General features: G+C 40.9%; 1 protein-coding gene across 2 annotated transcripts in view; it reads left to right on the top strand.

The window, feature by feature from the left end:
* Positions 1-3,519: 3,519 nt before the first annotated feature.
* Positions 3,520-20,194, top strand: part of LOC105014003 (nuclear receptor coactivator 3) — an 81,448-nt gene continuing 64,773 nt past the window's right edge. For both annotated transcript variants that reach the window (XM_013136568.4, XM_013136567.4), the window contains exon 1: positions 3,520-3,618. The gene's annotated coding sequence lies outside the window, so the exon portion shown is untranslated. The remainder of the gene's footprint in view (positions 3,619-20,194) is intronic.

The raw sequence follows: 20,194 nt of genomic DNA, 5'->3' as shown, positions 1-20,194 counted from the left end.
TTCCCCCCCTCCCCCTCATTCTTCTCTACTTCTCTCCCTCTCTTTCTGTCTCTACTTAAGTCGTATGTGCCCATTCCCTTTTCCGTCTCTCTCTCCCATCCCCCAGTTGCCGCTCTTCATCCCTCCATCTTCCTTCATTCTCATTCCCTTCCTCCAAATGCTGTTTGATACACCTGAGTGCCGATGACAATCTCTCTCCCCCCCGTGCGCGCACACTCTCTCTCGCTCTCGCTACCTCTACCAGACCCTCTTTCAAATGACTCCCCACCCCTCCCCACTCTGTGGATGTTTCCAAACCTGGTCCCCTGTCTCCGCTCCCCCTCTGTCTCCCACTGAGCCCGTATGCGTTACACCTGTGTCTGCCAGTGACTGCTCTGCTGCTCCTCAATTCTCTCTACCTGTTTGGAATGTTAAGCAGCCTCCCTCTCCTCTCTCCCTCCCGCTCTCACTTTCACTGTCACTGCAGAACTGAAAACTTCCCGGTTTGCGTCTCAGTAACGTCCGTTAAATATCACATAACGGCTGGCCGATTACTGCTATTTGGCAAATTGGACTCACACAGGACCATGTGAATGTTTGCCAGGCTCTCGGTTCAGTGTGTTGTGCTTCCGTGACTGTATTGTTTTTTTGGTTGTTAGCCACAATGTGAATCCCTTTGTAGCAACTGGTGCTTTATGAGATCTGTTTTAATGAATGACTGATTCATTGATCAGTGTGATTTGAATAATTCTGTCCGTACGCCTGTTGCTCCCGTTTGGAGAAAGGAGGCATTTTTTCATGTTCTCTCAGACATCCTCTTCTTCACGATAGGTTCCTCATTTTTCACCTCTCTTCTTTTCATCCTTCCACTCTGTGTCCCCGCTCTCTTTAACCAGGGAGTAGGGGGACAAAAGCATTCATAGTGGTTTGGTTCTATGCATTGTTAGGTGTGTGGGGGCGGGGGAGAGATGGACTCGGCCCCACAGACCCCCCCACCCCCACACACACTTCTATAGAGATCAGGGAGAAGAGGTCACAAACAGTAATACACTTAAACAGACAAGAAAGCGATCAATGCAAGTCCAACCAAAGACACTTGAATGTTTAAAAAGGTTGCCAAATAACTTTGCACTATTCACATCATTGCATTGATTCGTATGCAGATGAACTCAATCGAGAAGGTCAGTGAACAGAATTAAGACATTTGTTGCAACACAACATCACAAATGCTGGGAAGTTATCGAGAAGTCTGTGCTGACACTGATCCCAAATAAAGAACTATCATAATAGAAGGTCTTTCTCCTGTGTTATAAATAGTGTGTGTCTTGTTTGTTAAGACTGTTAAAATGTACTGCCTGCTCAGCCTGCTGCTACTGTTACCAGATCTGCACTTCTCCCTTCCTACGTTAACTCACCATTGGTGTAGTGGTTGGTTAAATCAAAGGGTTTGGGTTACACTATACACTATACTTTCAGTGCATTCTTTCACAGTAGCCGTGTATACTGTTTTGCAAACACTACCTAACCCTCCAAGCATTTCCCCTCTACTACAGGACTGTTCTACACCCAGACTTGACATAACTTCTGCAGTGTCACACGCCTTCTCCTTATCCCTCTTGCTACCAAACATCTTAGAAGGACACCTGATCCAAGCAGGGTTGTAAATCAGGACATAGACTTCTCTCTGTTTCTCCAGTCTTCTTCCCTTACTGGGGTGGATTCCTTGTTCCCTTACTGGGGTGGATTCCTTGTTCCCTTACTGGGGTGGATTCCTTGTTCCCTTACTGGGGTGGATTCCTTCTTCCCTTACTGGGGTGGATTCCTTGTTCCCTTACTGGGGTGGATTCCTTGTTCCCTTACTGGGGTGGATTCCTTGTTCCCTTACTGGGGTGGATTCCTTGTTCCCTTACTGGGGTGGATTCCTTGTTCCCTTACTGGGGTGGATTCCTTCTTCCCTTACTGGGGTGGATTCCTTATTCCTAGGACAGGTTAATTGCAAAGTCCTGTTCTCTTCATTCTTACCCTTTTCCCTTCGGTCACCACTCTCATCTCTTTACTTCAGTACTCTTTGTCTCTTTCCTTTATTCTCTTATTCTTCTTCTCTCTCCTGGTTATTCTCTCACTGGCTCTAAGTAATGTTCTCGTTTTTTTTCAAAGATGAGTTGACGAGTCTTTTTGACATACTTCAGTGACAGACAGAATAGAAACAGTGAAAGACTGTTGAACAGTAGACACATTTGGAAGTGAGCACACAGGGATTAAACTCGTTCCATCATTCTCTCCTCCCTCATCTTCACTAACCCCCCCAATCTTCACTCTCTCCCTCCTCATCTTCACTAACTCCCTTCTCCTCATCTTCACTAACTCTGATAATTCACATCATTCAACTCCCTTCTCTCTCATCTTCCTTCTCGCCCTTTCGTCTGTGTATCTGCTAGGTTGCAGCCTCTTCTCTCATGCTCACTATATCAATGCATCTGTTGTTCCTTTTTACCTGTATCCTCTAGCCTTTCTGTCTCTTCATCGCTCCCTTTATGATCATGTTCCTCTCTACCTGATTTTCACTTTTTCTCTCCCTCCCTTAACCTCGACCCCTCACAGGTACAACTGAAACTCTACTCTCTACTCCACTTGTGTGTGTGTGTGTGTGTGTGTGTGTCTGTGTGTTTGTGCACGCCTACATGCCTGTCTGTCTGGAATCACCATGGTGACGGGTTGGTGCTATCTTACCCTGTCTTTTCTTGGCAGGGTTACAGGTTCTGGGCCGACTGTGCAGACTCTGGCCCAGTCCCCAGGCCACTATGCTCTGACGCCACCGGTTCACACTGACCCTGCCAGCCCCACCATATGGAGCCCACATATGGGTCTCATCTATAAGACATACATGCCGGACTGTTCTACAGATACTGAAGCAAACAGCCCTCTCCGGGTCCAAAAACATTGCATTACAACTAGTAATTCAGTTTTCACAATCATTTTACTAGTAAACCAAAGCTTAGTCAATGGTTTTCTTCATAGTTAAATGTGGTTCAATTAAACACATATATTCAGTGGAATTCATCAAGAATTTAATGTTATTTTTTTGTTAAAATACATCTTCCTAATCACCAACTATACCAGGCTACTGGAGACGATATATAAGATTTACATACTGAATAGCTTACACTTGAACCCTATACATTTTATAAGTTTACATGCTGATCAAGCCACACCCCTTCTTTAAACCATCATTACAATGTTAGATCAGATGATAATTTAACAGCCTATAAAAGATATAACAAACATTTGCCAACAACAAGTCAGTGTTTGCTTTTCAAGTGCTCCTCATGTTAACTAAAAATAAACACCGTGGCATTTTTCTGCTCTAATATCGTCGCTGTCAACCGTCTACACCGGAGCTCGATTGCTCCTCTTGGGGCATATATGTAGTTGTAGTCCATATCCGGGAGGCCTGTCATAGATTAAATAATAGTGTTTGAGGTAAATAACTACCCTACCCAGAAACCCCATCGCTCAGCCACAAGCTGGCTTCTTGCGCTTCGGGAGTGTTTCCCATTTAAACAAACACAGTGCTGAAGATGGCGGAGAGTTAATAGGGAAAAGAAGATATTGGTACGCTTGCAGAGACACTTTTATTTGGTGAGTTGACTACGTTTTCCTTACATTCAACCAAGCTCGGTTTTAAGCACGATGGCATTGTCCCTCGTTTGTTCCGAGGGAAATGCCCCGACTTCGTTTTCCAGTGATGTGTAGTAGGACTCTATACACTCGTCGTAACACAATTTAAGCTACGGTGCACGGACACTGTACATGCCCGTTTATTTTGACAGCAAATAATAAGTATTAGTTGTTTGTAGAAGCGCTACAAGCCAAGATCATGTAGGTATGTAATAGCACTTCAGGTAATATATCGGATTTAATTATATTGTCACACTACTGGAGGAATTAAAGGCTGCTTTGTTTTGGATCTCGAAGTTTTAGGGACCGTTTTTCTAAACTCACGAAGATGACATGGGTTTTAAAAGTGTTTGTCTGTCTGCCAGGCACGCTTCATGTACACAGCATACAACATATTATTGTATTTTTCCTACTTGTATGGTTAACTTCTTTAACCTGGTACATGTTGCTTTCATTCACTATAAGTTCATGTCGCCCGGCTGAGCGGGGGTAAAGTCTAACCAAGTCAGATTTAAATAGCCTACCCCGCCCCTCTCTCTCGCTCTCTCCCACACACACCTCTACCGTTTCCTACAGCGAAATACATTTGAATTTGTTCAGCAAAGCCTTGTTATGTGTTGATCCAGTATAATATCTGCATGCCTGTTGTAGCTTGGTTCGTTTATCGATATGTTCTTAGCATAATGTTATTAGCCGAGCCTACAATTGATACATTGTTTCCAGCTGAATATTGATTGTATGTGGTAGCGTTTGATACAGTGAGAGGGGTTAATGTGTATATATATTTTTACCCGTTAAGTATGCTAAATACAGATTCTTATTTACAGCAATTAGCAATTAAGGTAAACTGCAATGTTCAGGGACAGAAAGACAGGGGTTTCCACCTTGCCTTGGGGATTAGAAATGCGACCTTTCCTTTAGCCCAACGCTCTTGACCAATAGGCTACTTGTAGACATTTTGTAGGATTTCGGGATTGCCCCCGAAATCACTGTATGGGTGTGTGTGTGTGTGTGTGGGGGGGGGGGGGGGGGGGGGTATAGACTAAAGGTATATAGTGACCTGTACATGGATTGCGTACATGGCAAGTGCAGTGTGTAAATCACAGTGCTCTTTCACAATACAGTGTTATGTGCAGACAGTCTTGACACTTCCCTGACCACACACAGTTAAATCAGGTATATGTCATTTTAGATGTTGCAATTTGCTCAGTGTGCTTGTGTGAAAATGGTTAATGATCTACTCTGTTTACAGAAGGTATGAAAGGTGCAGGAAAATGTTTATGTGCTCAGCAAAATTACACACATTGACCTCAGAATTCTAGTCTAGGTGAGTTGGTAAATGAACGCTCCAATTTTGACCAAACGTTCTGTGTATAATGTGATTAGGTGGAGGTGTTCTAACCTCAGCTCTGCATAACTGAAACCAAAACAAAACATGATGCACTGTGAAGGTTCTCAACAACCTCTTACTAAGCAGCAAACTCTGGTAAAAACTGAGGCAAGTCACTGGTTAAGCCATCTTCATGCCCTAGCATGCGGACAGCCTACTTATCTTACATCGCAAATGGTTCTCCCCAGTGCCTGTTTTTTTGGTTTATATTGACAGACCTGAACAAACATAGAATTTTTGTCTGGGAAACCTTTGTAATGTTCCTGATTAACTACCTCATACGACAATGCAGTACATGGTCAATAAATGATAATAACAGTACAGTAAAGCAAAAAGTTACAGGTGAATAGAATGTCTTTTTCTGACTACATTCCCGGACAGAGCAGATAATGGAGTTGGAAAAAGACAAAATCAGGAGGACAGAAAAAGGTCTAATAGATCTGAGTGGTGTTATGCAGGAGCAGATAGCAAGCTGTATTTACTTTCTACACATTAAGATTTAGTGGGTAACTCATAGTATGTAGCAGAACAGCAGAGGGACTTCTGTCTGTGTGTGTGGATCTATGTATGTGTATGTTTCTGTGTCTCCATGTGTGTACTTTTAAAACCTCTATTATCTGTTGTACTCTGTTGCCTGTGAGTGGTATGTTTGCCCATAATGGGAAAAAAATTATCTGATTGGTTTAAACACCAATTAGTGAATTAAATATTAGGACTGGGCTGCTGAGAACAGCCTGTGAGGTGTGTTGCAGGCCGGGCCAGCGCTATGAGGTTGGGTTAATGTTAAAAGCCACAGTTTAAATTTAGCCTGTGTATCTGGCTTTGTACCCAGATGACCTGGCTGTTGGACTGTGTGTTGCCCAAGTAGAGGGTGTGGCGGACGGGCTGAAAGAGTCTAGTTGCCCAGCGCCCCCTTGGCAGTTTTACTTTCAAGCCTCTTTGTGGCCAAACCTTCAATTACCACACGCCCACACCCTAGCAGAAACATTTAACCCATGATTTCAGCATGGTTTGTCCCTCTGATTGCATGATTCCCGATTGCAATGCCATGTCTGTGTATTATGACGTTTTGTGGCAAGTGGGATGGTTTCATTCTTCTGTTTCGGTGTTCGTGTACAACATTTGTCTGAGACCTTTTATTGTGATTGGTCAACTTCGGCAACAAATGGCAACGACGTGAGCTTCCTCCTCTTGGTAAAGGCGTACATGTCTATTACCAGCTCCTTCGCCCTCTACTCTCCCAGATTAATATTGACTCTCTTCCCCCCTTGTTTGAGTTTTTTAAGTGAACACCCTTTGAGGGAGTATGAGAGCAAACACTGGTTTTCATACACATCAGGGCTGCACAATATATCGTTTCAGCATCGACATGGCAATGTACGCATCCGCAATAGTCACATCGCAGAACGTGCGATTTAGTAAGGTAAACATTTATCAGTCTACGATATATATTTTTTTCAAATGGAAAACCAGCATTATATCGGTCTGATATAAGGTAATTTACTCTGATTTATGGGTTATTGGATACACAATTTATTATTATTATTATGATTATTATTATTTTAAACACGATTCGTTGCTGCACTTAGTTGACATGCAGGCTGAACATGGTGAAGGCTGCACCTGAACAAGTGGACCAGATTACAGTGCTTTGGCCACAGACTGCATCTTGCAGTTGGTAAGTTATGCCCAATTGCGCATTCTATTTCACTACTGTTGCTATTACTATACTATTACATATTATTACCTAGCAACCTGTTCTGAAATATAACAATTTTTATGAGTTTCATACATTTTAATTGTAGAGGATGGGGCTCGGGAAGAATGAAGGATATATACTGTCAGGTTGATAGCCAAAGCTCTTTCTGAAGAAAAATAAAATATTGCAATGTCAGTTATTTCCAATATCGTGCAACCCTAATACAGAAGCAACCAAAACGAAGAAGCATAAACTCGCTTTAACCCCCTTCTCCCCTCCAAGCTGGCTCCCACCGGCTCCTAAATCGAAGGGGAACAGTGGGAATGGACGTGAGCAGGCTGCTGGGCCTCGGGCCCCCACGTGGGGGTCAGGGAGGGTTTGAAGAATAGAGGGCCGAATTAATGGATGAATGAGGAGGAGGGTGACGTTGATGCATGGTGCTTGCTGAACTGAAGCACAGGGCTGTCGAGGGCAGAGGGGACGTTGGTGACTGGGTCAGGCACTGTGGGTGGAGGGGTGAGGGGAGGGAGAGGGTGGGAAGTGCTAAGCAGAGGGGGAGTGGGGACCTCACACGTGAGGGAAATGTGTGTGTTGGTCGGAGGTGACAGGGTGTATTTGGAGAGCCTCAGGGGAAAGGCTCAGCTTGAGCTCCCTGTTGGAATTTTTCTTAATTATTTTTCATTTTTGTGCTATGTTTTGCAGTTCTTTGATGCAAGCTCGTTCACCACATCTCTTTTCCTTCTGCTTGTATGTTTCAGGGGGTGGGGGTGGTAGTTGCAAGGCAAATACTGAGGTTTCACTCTTATCCCGCCCTTCTGAATGTTTTTTTCACGTTCAGTGCTTAACCAATAGCCAATGCTTGCATATTAAATCATTGTTGACGGTCGGCCTTTGTCTTCCTTGTTTGATATGCTGCATTTAGAGCTCGCTGTATGTTGGAAAACTCTTTTCTGGGGAAAAGAATAACATGACATAGCTAAAACTGCTTGTTGTGGGTTGCCTATGCAGTAGATTACTGTTACAACAGACAAAGAGCTGTTTCTTCACACTTGTCTTTCATGTACAAGCAGCATTGGAGTCACAGAGTGAGCGAGCACAGAGCAAAAGGGACTCTGAAGGGGTCGCAGTAGCAGATCCAAGAAAATATCTGTATCTTTAGCCACAAAACATTGGGTTCAAGAAAATCTGGACTGGCGGCCAATGCACACTTTTATTTTTATTTATTTTTACAGGCATTGTGCCCTCCTCTCCCTAAGGCAAGGGTTTTGGGTCATCCTGTCACCTGGGCCTCTCATCTCCAATACAACTTAGACTGGGCTGCACCACACACACACACACACACACACACAGTGACCTTTGCAGCTGACTATCTAGCCCAGAGAAGCAAAGATTGCTTCACATACTTGGTCACTCACTTCCTATGTGACTAACAAAACTTGTGGTTGCCATTCTTTTGTGTACTACAGCCATTATCAGCTGGCATTCCCGAGTTTGAGGATGGCTTGGTATGGGCTAGACCTCTATGGGTAATTTCTAAGACAACTGCCTCTAGAATCTTGAGTACTATCACAATGAAGAGACTCCTTGCCTTGTTGAGTATTTCTTTCCAATTCATTGGTTGTGGTATGTGTGCTAATGGCTTACAATAACACTGGGTGTCAAATTGCCCACAAAGGTGTGTGTGTGTGTGTGTGTGTGTGTGTGTGTGTGTGTGTGTGTGTGTGTGCGTGCATGCATGTGTGTGTGTTTAAAGTCTGTTACTGGAAGTAGGTTTAGAATGCTTGCGGAATGCAAGCACCTCTGAGAGACCTTTTAATTATTTGTTAAGGGGATGGGAACAAGAACTAGTCTATCTTTACCAACCTGTACTTACTGATTACCAAAAAGGTGACCAACCAAGACCTGTGCTGTTTCTTTGCTATTTAAAGTGTTTTGTTATCAAGAAGCCACTTCTAGGGAGGGAGGTAATGAAGGGTAGAGAAAAGAGTGATGGTGGTGAGGAAGGTATGCAACAGTGAGCGAAATGAGACAGAAATAGGTGGATCAAGCAGGAGAGGAGGTGAAGAGGTCATTCATTGAGAGGCTGTAGTATGTGATTCCCTCCTCCCAGCCAGTGCCTCAGTACATCTCATATCCTCAGGTTTCTGCTCTTCACTGAGCTGTCTGTATCCCCTGTGAGAGGAATGCAAAGTGTCTTCCTTTGTCTCCAGCAGTATGACGTACATTTGTATGCAGAATCTCAACTTTTAAGGGCTCGTTCCCATTTAATTCAAGCACACCATGTCATTCATTTCAATGGAGACCATCCACAACGGAGTGGAATCGGAAAAGCCGTAGAGGTTAAGTTTCCGTTGCAAAGCGTAAAATGTAAGTGTCCAAAACTCGATGATTGGAATGTTTCATTGAACTGTGTTTCAGGTGCCGCATGCGTTCAATATGATCAACTCTTAAAAATAGTAAATTTTGCAACATGTAAACATTGCACAAACATTGTTTTACAAGCACAGTGTGGGTACCACGTTTGTTGTAATAGCTGGGAGATGGACATTGGTTACATTGCTGGAGCAACAAAGAAAATGCTGAAACCTTCTGTTCTCTACCACAGAGAACAGGCGCATATCTGCGGCAGAGTTTAGCTATACTTTTTTTGATGGCCAATATGGCCGTTAAAATCCCAGAATTCCGGCCATGTTGAACGGTACCGAACATATGTTTTAAATAGCCATATAATTGCCAACATTTAAACAGCAAAAAACAAACACTATGATCCAACAAATGTTTTTATCTAAATTATTCAGCAGAATGAGCTGTCGTAATTATTACATAATTGGTTGATTTGAGCCAGATCGCAATTATTATTATTATTATTATCTTTTTGCTAATATTTATTCCAATACTATATTGATTCCAAAGTCATGTTTCCAATCTGAATAAGGGATTTGAAAGCCAATGTTAAAAACGTCCCAACACGTACCATGCGAATTATGTCAGTTTCCATAGGATGTCTAGGCCATGGGTGCAGAAGAGCGTTTGCGTAAAGTTATAAGCGCAGATAATTTACTGAGTTTGCTTCTAAATTTCACTACGTTTAAACCTAGTTTAGAATTGTTTTGCAGTGCACCATAATGTAGCCAAATTTCACAACATTATTATTCAATAGACAAACGCATTTCAGTTGTATATTAGTCGCATCAACTCTGGTCGGCAAAAGAAAAAAAACTCAAGCGTGTGTAAATTTTTTTACTAGTATTCTACGTAAGGTAGGCTATTTAAAATAAGGCAGATGCTATTTGCGCCCAGGTGTCCGTAGCCAACAATGATATTTGCACCCGGGTGGAATCAAAGGCAGATGATATTTGCACCCAGGTGTCCAGGTACAGCCAGTTAGAGCTAGCTAGCTAGCACTAATGCTACTATAGTTTACAAAATGACGGTATACCATCACCATTTCTGTCTAATGATGTTTGTTAAATTACTTGGCTAACGTCTAACATTTGCTAAATTAGCTGGGCATAGCTAACCATAGAAGTTTGCACATTAGATCATTTTAGTTGAATTATACAAACATTGAGGAAAGACAACATTGTTGAAAAGGTTATATTTTGTGTTTAATGTAGCCTAACTTTTTTTTATTTAATCGTCCTTTGGCACCTGCAACCGTTGAGGCACGTAGCTATCAACTTTTGTATTATTATTTTTTTGGATCAGATTCAACGTTATTGTCATTGAACAGGTACAGTACAACGAAATGCAGTAAAAGCCGTGCCTCCTGTCACCTATTGAACTCACAGCCTTGTGACGGATGCCTTAGGAGTCAGCTGCCAGAGCTGAGTGAAGCTTCCTTTGACGTCTGCTGTGCATTGACGTACGTAGCTATCGACTCAACCGTTCATGCACTTAGCTATCCGTTACGCATTACATCATTTATTTAGGTGGGTGTAAATTAGCCGATTAGCTGCCGTGTGGCTATCTCACCCGGGTGCAAATAGACACTCTGTTCCAGAGATGGGGACAAGTCACACATGGTCAAGTCCAAGCAAGTCTCAAGGCTTAACCATCAAGTCTTGAGTCAAGTCTCAAGTCACAGTTCAGATAAATCAAGCAAGTCAAGTCAAGGGTTCACCCTAAGCAAGTCAAGTCGAGTCCTTAAAAGTTTCAAGTCAAGTCACAGTACTAGAGAGATGAACACACACACACACACACTGTCCTCTGTTTCTAACGTGCGCTCGGTGCGAACCTCGATTTCAAAATCAAATATTTTTCTCTTCCGCGGTACAATTTTTTTGGGGGACGAAGCGGAGGGATCTTGAATCAGCCTGAAGGTGTTGTATTCGCTATAACAACCACCTCGCTATACCTTATCCCGCTTATTACATGGCTACCTACCAAATAAATCAATAATTGGCCCAAAATATTAGAATCCTGCTGCGTCCATAGCAACGCACTGTTTTTCATGGCAACGGTCTGTTATCAAGAAATAACACGCATTCTGCACTGGAATTCAGTCAATACATGTAATAAGGGCTAATAATAACAACCATATAAACTAATTATTGTGATTGAAAAACTGCCTAATATGTAATTACGCGGTAATTATTATTGTCTGTATGAGTAAAAAAATAAAACTCTTTGAAATGTTTAGGTGCTAGTAATCACATCGGCGCCTCCATGTTAGCCTTTCATGCAGTAAAGTTAACTGTTATGGTGTAAGCACAATGCTTTTAAGTTTCCACACGCAGTCCACAAACACTTGAAAATGCGCACATTTAATACAGACATTATAGCCTACGTGTAATAATATACATGCCCGCTCATTTTAAGATGCCCATCAACATTAAAATTCAGGCTATGCCACTGTTATAGTCAAATTCCCTTACATCTATTTACCAGACATATTCAGTAATGATAATGGTCACATTTCTAACAAGAAAAAAAAACAAACATAAAAATGCAACCAAGGCCAAATTCTGACAAACAAAAGATTAATTCATTACATTAGTAACTTAATCGTTATAGATCTTAGTGAAACTGAATATAAAGAGATTACTTTCTTACCTTTCCTTGTGGTTCTTAAAATGACGAATGAAATTTGACGTTGTTGCATATTTTTGCATAAATCTTTTTTTATTCACACGGTCCAGTTTAAAGTCCTTGTATCCAAATTATACTATTTGTGGAGCTCGACTAACGTTACTGTCTGCCATGTTTGGCGCGGTTTGAATTGTGCAGCGTTAAAGGCACATACGCTGATTAGTAGTGCTGATGTCACAACATAGAATTATTTTATTGCTGTTTGTTTATTATAAGTTCAAGTCATTGTCGAGTCTTCCACTTCAAGTCAAGTCAAGTCTCAAGTAACTTGTTCTCAAGTCAAAGTCAAGTCAAGTCATTTTCATACTTCAATCAAGCAAGTCACAAGTCCTGAAAATTGTGACTCAAGTCAAGTCATGTGACTCGAGTCCCCCACCTCTGCTCTGTTCAAATAACTAGGTTATTTCAAATAAATACGCTTTTTTTGGTCTTGCTGGCACCATGACATGTTTAAAAAAAAAAATAGTTGTATGCTCAAAGTCGTATGCTGGAGTTGCTGCCGGAGTGTGTGGCTTTTGAAACTTGCGTCTTGCTTACCCTTGATTCACATTTAAGCTGTGAAATCACTTGCGATTCGGCTAGTGGCAACCGCAGGCAGCTGACATTGTCCCGCCTTTGCTGTTTTGACCAATCAGTTACTTTAAGCTGGGAAAAATAGCCTATTCAAAGCTAAAAAAGGAAAAAGGCGGACCCAACACAAACAAAACAGATTAGTAATCTCTGTTCATTAAAATTAAACTCACTAAAAGAAAACGGGGGATTTGAGCAGATTTCTCGGCTATACTAGCAATTCAAGAGAACCGTAACAGCCCAACAGAAACGGTTCATTAACGAAAATGAGTGCATGCCATTTGTTTTAAAAACTACATCTACTGTAACAGGTAGCTAGTATTTCGTTTTGGTTAATAGCAATAGCTAGCACTACTAAATACCGGAGATGAAGTCAAGACCACAACCCTGGAGACCCAGACCAAGACCATTTTGAACACAAACATGAAACAATGAGAATATTTATATAAGGAAATACTTGATTTTATTTTGTAGGCCACAGCATAATTATTCTATAGAAGTAAACATACTTTACTGATTATAACAAATTATTAGTTTGAAATTAGTTTACAAAACTGAAATAAGGAAAAAAGCAATGTGGTTGTCACATCCATACATGTTATAGCTTATTTTTACACAGCTGTGCTTAGCTAGCTAGCGAACACGTTAGCTAATTGGCTAGGTAGTTAACTAGATGTCTAACATTGCTCAGTCAGGTTTGTTCTGAATACTCATAGTATTGACATCAAGGGCTGTGGGTACTTGTCAAAATTTGAAACAGCATTTTCATGTAAAGTTTCTGTCCACAATGAAAAGATTTGTGTCCATCACATCACAATGTTAACGTTGGCCAATGTAGCTAGTGTAGCTACCTAGCATAGCTAACCAAGACTTAGCTTGGTAATATGTGAATATAATATCACAGCAGCCTGTAATGAGTTATGTCAGCAGTATAACTGAACGAATCATGACCACTTAAGATTATGAGGTGCGTATTAGCTAGTTAGATATGTTTTACCTGCAGACATAAAGGGTTGCAGGCGGCTGCAGACCTGTTTGGTGCCAGTAAGTGATGCCCATTCGAGGCGTCATTACCGTTCTTCTAGCAGCAGGATATTATGCTAGCAGTGCGAACTCATTTTATTTTTCAATAAAAATGTCAAGACATAATTGAGATATATAAGGCAATTAGTTAATTTAGTCTGTCATTTTATGTTTAACGTCCATTCCAATGTTGTTCTTGTCTGTTCTTTTTTACAGATTGCTAACTATATGGCTTTTATTGTGATAATGAAAATTTGAGTGCTGCCAGCATAATATCCTGCTGCTAAAATAACGCTAATGAAGCCCTGTTTGGCCATTACTAGTGCCAGTTCACATGCAGTTCAACAACGCATGATAGAAAACACGCGACTACAGGTGTGCAAAGGGGATTAGCTAGCCTATATGAAAAATATGTCTCATTATACATAGGAGACCAAGATCCAGACCAAGACCGCAACACTGGAGACCGAGACGCAGACCAAAACCCAAACCCTGGAGTAGTGATGGCCATTCCAGGCTTCATTACCGTTCTTCTAGCAGCAGGATATTATGCTAGCAGTGCTAACTCAGATTTTCTTTTTCAAATTAAAAGCCATCATTGAAATATATACGGTAATATAGTTAAACTACTTTGTACATTTTATGTTTAATGTCTGTTACAATGTTATTTCTTTCTGTTCTTTTTCACAGACAAGATTGTTAACGATATTGCCTTATACATTTCAATGATGGCTTTTATTATGATAAAGAAAGTCTGAGTGCTCCCAGCATAATATCCTGCTGCTAAAATAACGCAAATGAAGCCTTGAATGGCCATCACTACCCTGAAGACCAAGACCACGTCGGTGTGGTCTCGAGACCGGGACCGCAAGACTGAGCCTCCCTCTCTGCTAAAATACATATTACGTATTAACTGACCGAGGGTAACTTTAGGTCCGAGACTGAGTGATCCTTGGCCACTCTATATTGTATCTTATATTGTCTCGATAGACCTTGAGTGTCACGTTATAGATTTCCTCCAGTTCTTGTAGTGAAATTAGCTGTTTGTCCGACGTGTTGGTTAGGTTATGGACTATTCAGTATTGTAGTACCTCCTACTTGCTTTCCTATTGGTTTTCCACTGCACTCTGATTGGATTTCCGTGACGGAGGAGGAAAAAAAAATAGAACACTGCTAATGTTGGGATAGATGTGTCAACATGTTTGAGCTGTTAGCACCTGGGTAGGCTACTTTTGTCAAGTAGTGGTGACATACAGTTAATGTTTAATCAACAATTCTGTTCATTTTCGTGTCATCTACTGGAAAGTCAAAATAATGCCAATCTTTAACAAAACTGTAGGATTCTACAATATTGGTTATCAATGCCATCACACACCATTGTGGAACTCTTTCTTCTCAAGTTTGGCTCACAAAATAAAAGTTGGAAAAGTGCCAACAATTATTATAATTTTAATTGACAAGCTTCTCTGAATAGCCTCATGTTTTTGTTCAGATCAGATTTGTTTGCGGTGTGGCTGACTGTGTGTTTAGAAAACGTTTGGAAAATGTATTCATTTGGGTTCACAAACCATTAGGAGTAGTTGTACTAACAGTTACATGTTACGTTATGGCCCTATTTGAATAATTCAGTGCACCTAGTCTCTCAACATAACCAGAGGTCAGCAGCCTAGCTTTTTAGGTTGGCTTGATTTGCTGCAAATTTCACAGAAACATTTTGAAAAAAAGTAACCATTGTTTTATTTTGTTCTGAAACAATATACATTCACCTAAAGGATTATTAGGAACACCTGTTCAATTTCTCATTAATGCAATTATCTAATCAACCAATCACATGACAGTTGCTTCAATGCATTTAGGGGTGTGGTCCTGGTCAAGACAATCTCCTGAACTCCAAACTGAATGTCAGAATGGGAAAGAAAGGTGATCTAAGCAATTTTGAGCGTGGCATGATTGTTGGTGCCAGACGGGCCGGTCTGAGTATTTCACAATCTGCTCAGTTACTGGGATTTTCACGCACAACCATTTCTAGGGTTTACAAAGAATGGTGTGAAAAGGAAAAAACTTCCAGTATGCGGCAGTCCTGTGGGCGACAATGCCTTGTTGATACTAGAGGTCAGAGGAGAATGTGTCGACTGATTGAAGCTGATAGAAGAGCAACTTTTGACTGAAATAACCACTCGTTACAACCGAGGTATGCAGCAAAGCATTTGTGAAGCCACAACACGCACAACCTTGAGGCGGATGGGCTACAACAGCAGAAGACCCCACCGGGTACCACTCATCTCCACTACAAATAGGAAAAAGAGGCTACAATTTGCACGAGCTCACCAAAATTAGACAGTTGAAGACTGAAAGAATGTTGCCTGGTCTGATGAGTCTTGATTTCTGTTGAGACATTCAGATGGTAGAGTCAGAATTTGGTGTAAACAGAATGAGAACATGGATCCATCATGCCTTGTAACCACTGTGCAGGCTGGTGGTGGTGGTGTAATGGTGTGGGGGATGTTTTCTTGGCACACTTTAGGCCCCTTAGTGCCAATTGGGCATCGTTTAAATGCCACGGCCTACCTGAGCATTGTTTCTGACCATGTCCATCCCTTTATGACCACCATGTACCCATCCTCTAATGGCTACTTCCGGCAGGATAATGCACCATGTCACAAAGCTCGAATCATTTCAAATTGGTTTCTTGAACATTACAATGAGTTCACTGTACTGAAATGGCCCCCACAGTCACCAGATCTCAACCCAATAGAGCATCTTTGGGATGTGGTGGAACGGGAGCATCGTGCCCTGGATGTGTATTCCACAAATCTCCATCAACTGCAAGATGCTATCCTATCAATGTGGGCCAACATTTCTAAAGAATGCTTTCAGCACCTTGTTGAATCAATGCCACGTAGAATTAAGGCAGTTCTGAAGGCGAAAGGGGGTCAAACACAGTATTAGTATGGTGTTCCTAATAATCCTTTAGGTGAGTGTATTTCTTTTTTGTTGAATACATGGGTCATATTTTGCCATCTCCCAAAAAAATTTGATCTCTGACAAGGCACACTCTGTGTTAAAAACTAAACATTTGTCCAACCAGTAGTGAAACAAGTGTGAGAAATGGACATACCTTGTGTGGATCCCCAGTGATCAAAACCAGTATATAGGTTAGAATGGGGGAAGTAGAGGTTCCTCAATTTTAAGAGCAGAAAGTTAGCTGTTAAAAAGTGGGTAATTTTGAATCCCACGTAGGTCAATTTCTCTGAGAACCTTTTTAAGGGAGATGTTTTAACCAAGTGGGTTTGTAACAGTGCAGGCATGAGTTCACAGATTTAGTGATCAGAGAACGGACAAAACAGAATGATCAGGTTCAGCAAATTTGGGATATGGGATTCAGAGTTATATAGTAATGTTTATGCACAGAAAATACATTTAGCATGTCTTTATTATTATAAACATATTTTTCTATGTTGCATATAATGGTCAGGATACTTGATGGTGAAAAGTAAAGATGACAGCATGCAGCACTGTCTCATCCCTGTCTCATCGCTCCGTGGAGTTACATTTTAAGCAATAGAGACGTTAAGACTAATGCAGCACAGGGGCTCTTAAAAAAGAAGTATCAATTCCATGAACCTATCTCAGTTTTATGAAAGAACAACCAATCAGCTTGGTCAAATTCCTTTTCTCCGCATGGAGATATATTGACATTTTCCACATTAAATGACCTCTGAGTATATGAGAAGCCTACATGACCCTACTATGTACAGATATATGCCTTTATTGTGTAAAACTGGAATAACAGCATCATCCAGAGTAGGTAGCAGTACTTCGTCATTACAGGCCTTGCCAGACATTTAGTGCATGTAAAGTGGAAGAACACTGCTGAATTATTTTGGCCAGTTCATAGGGGAATCTGTCCTGCCCTGGGTCCTTGTCACTCAAAACAATGTCTATATACACATACACTACTGTGGAAAAAATGAAGAGACCACTCCTAATTTTTCTAAAATCAGCATCTCTACATGTATGAAAGCCATTCCATTCCAGTGTCTTAAATTCCAACACAGAACACCTGCTTCCTTCTGCTCTGACAATGTTCCCCAACTCTGAGACCTGAACCCCAGAATTAGGGTTATTCCACCAAATATTGATTTCTGAACTCTTCCTAAGTTAAAACAATAGTATTTTGTTGTTGAAAAATGAATATTAAAATGTTTTCTTTGCATTATTTGAGGTCTGAAAACAATGCATCTTTTTTTTACCAGTTTTAACAGTCTACATGACAATATTTATATTTGGAATTTGGGAGTAATGTTGTCAGTAGTTTATAGAATAAAAAAAATAAAACTTCATTATACTCAAACACATACCTATTAATAGTAAAACCAGAGAAACTGATAATTCTGCAGTGGTCTCTTTATTTCTTCCAGAGCTGTATATATCGCGATTTCAGTTCCGTGAACAACATGTGATAACAGGGAACCTGTGATTCCAAACAACCTTATTTTGGGATGAGTATTTCTGCTATTGCATCATCTTACAGTATGAACAGCCGTGGTTTAAGTGACATGCAATAATCAACGTTGTCAAGTTTATTGCAAGCCAGCTGGCGATCAGCAAGTAAACTTGTTTAGTTACTGTACCTATCTCATTCAACAATCGCTAGCTAATTAGCTATGCCACTCAATGTTAGCTACTGGTTTTGAATAACACTCATGTTCATGTAGTTTGCTAGCAAGCTAGTTCAGTAAAGTGCAAAAGATAGGCAATGTAATTTCATTACCGAGGTGAAAGCTGACGTGACCTATGCTAAACCTTCTAACTTTAGCTAGCTACCATCTGATATCTAGTTGCCTTAGTGCTGACACTGTTACACAAAAATATCACTGCATAAATAAACTCAAACTTTAGTGTTAGTTATCTTTTACTGCAGCAAAGCGTATTACGCAGAAAAGGTATTGCTTTTGCCTCGTGGAGTGAAATCCCTTATTATTTTTGCGCTATTAAACAGGGGTCCTGAAAAACCATTTTCCAATGTCTCTTCTGCTAGTAGGCTATACCAAAACGTTAGTTCACGCACTTTCAGCGGAGTGACGTTAGTCCACAAAAAATGTATACTGGGTATTATCATAATATAAATAGATTGTAATGTTTTTTGCAACTTCAGCATAGATTATTGTGTTGTTTATTTCATCTTCAGCAACGTCAGCATTCTTACCTTTGAGAAAACAGCATATCGCCTCAGCCATGCATCTCTCTGCAGTCTTCTTTCTCATGTATGTCTAACAGATACCGCGTACAATGTTGATTGGCTATTTACTTGTGAGGTAAAACCAGTCTGAGAATACAGCAGGACATTAAGCCACACTCCAAGCAGAAAGCTTTCAGAGACATGCGGCTACATCTGAGTCGGGAGCACATTAAAAAAAGGTATTTTCTCGGACGTCATAACAGACAAATTATCGATTCCGATAATTGGAACAATTCTGAATATTGGTTCCAATAATCTGCCAAGATGATAACTGGTCGACTTATATAACAGTCATACCAAAAGGAGCCATTAAAAATCCAGGCATACACACATCTGCAATATGTGCATACCCATACACACAGAAATAACAGTTGTATGTACCCAAAGGGAAGGAGTGACCAAGCGGTTGAATAAGTGGGGCATACCCAAGGCAGAGATACAAAAGGGTGCAATTTGTGGGATCTGGAACGTTCCCATCCAGCTGAGAAAAAGCAAGCTGGAACAGCCCTATCAACAAAAGTACAAGATCAGGCAACAATTATGCGAGTGGTCAGACTGATGAAAACGCCCCCACACACCACACACAATAGCTTGGTACTGGGGAAAAAAGCAGGTTCAAGTCACAACCTTAGCACCAAACAGGGCCACAAACATGTACAGTTAAACAGTTTGCAACAGGTTAGCAGGTCAGAGAATCAAACATTTCCCAGTACCTGATCACAAACAGAATATTTAAGACAAATCAAATCAGGGTTTCAAACAATATGGCTGAGTTTTTTGCCACAACTACGAAAAAGGCAAAGGATAGGCTAGCTGGTTCACACACACTTTTGGTCACAGACACCAAGTTCGGCTCTGTGAGAATATTGTATGAATGTACACTTTGTTATAAGTTATATGTGTTTAGATAACAACAGGGCATGTTCACAGGAAGTCATGTTCTGTCAAAGCTCACGACTGTAATTAGCTAATGGGCGTATAGTACTCTGTTGAATTCTGGGCAGTTATGCCCCCTGTATAAATTAGTGTATATAGCCATTTCATAACTGAGACGAGTACAACAATCAAAGAAACTTGACTTGCCATGATACTGTTCAATAAACGATTGAATTCTCTCCCTTGGCTCGACAGGTATGTTATTAACAAAACGCTGGATTCCAACACCAGAGCCCCCCTGCAATACCTTAAATACGCATACCCCTGGTTGGAAACAATTGGACTAAAACAAAATCAGCTCACTCCAGTAGTTTAAATAGAAGAGGGAATGGGTTCATTGCACATGGGCATAATCAAAATAACTAAATTTTATAGAAAGTAAAACCTTGATTAAAAGTTTGCTTTACAGAAAAAAGGTTGAAGACCATCCATGTATAACATTCATGGTGTACAAATACCTTAAAACGTTATGGATGTCAGATCGCCTGTCCCTGTCACCCCTCCTGTTCTAACCAGACAGGAGAACATGCAGACCAGACTCTAAACACTTCTACATTTTGTCTTCCTCTCATCTTCGTAAGTGGAG

Source organism: Esox lucius, chromosome 12 (genome assembly GCF_011004845.1).
Source record: "Esox lucius isolate fEsoLuc1 chromosome 12, fEsoLuc1.pri, whole genome shotgun sequence".
Taxonomy (NCBI): Eukaryota; Metazoa; Chordata; class Actinopteri; order Esociformes; family Esocidae; genus Esox; species Esox lucius.
This window is presented reverse-complemented; position numbering and strand designations above follow the sequence as displayed.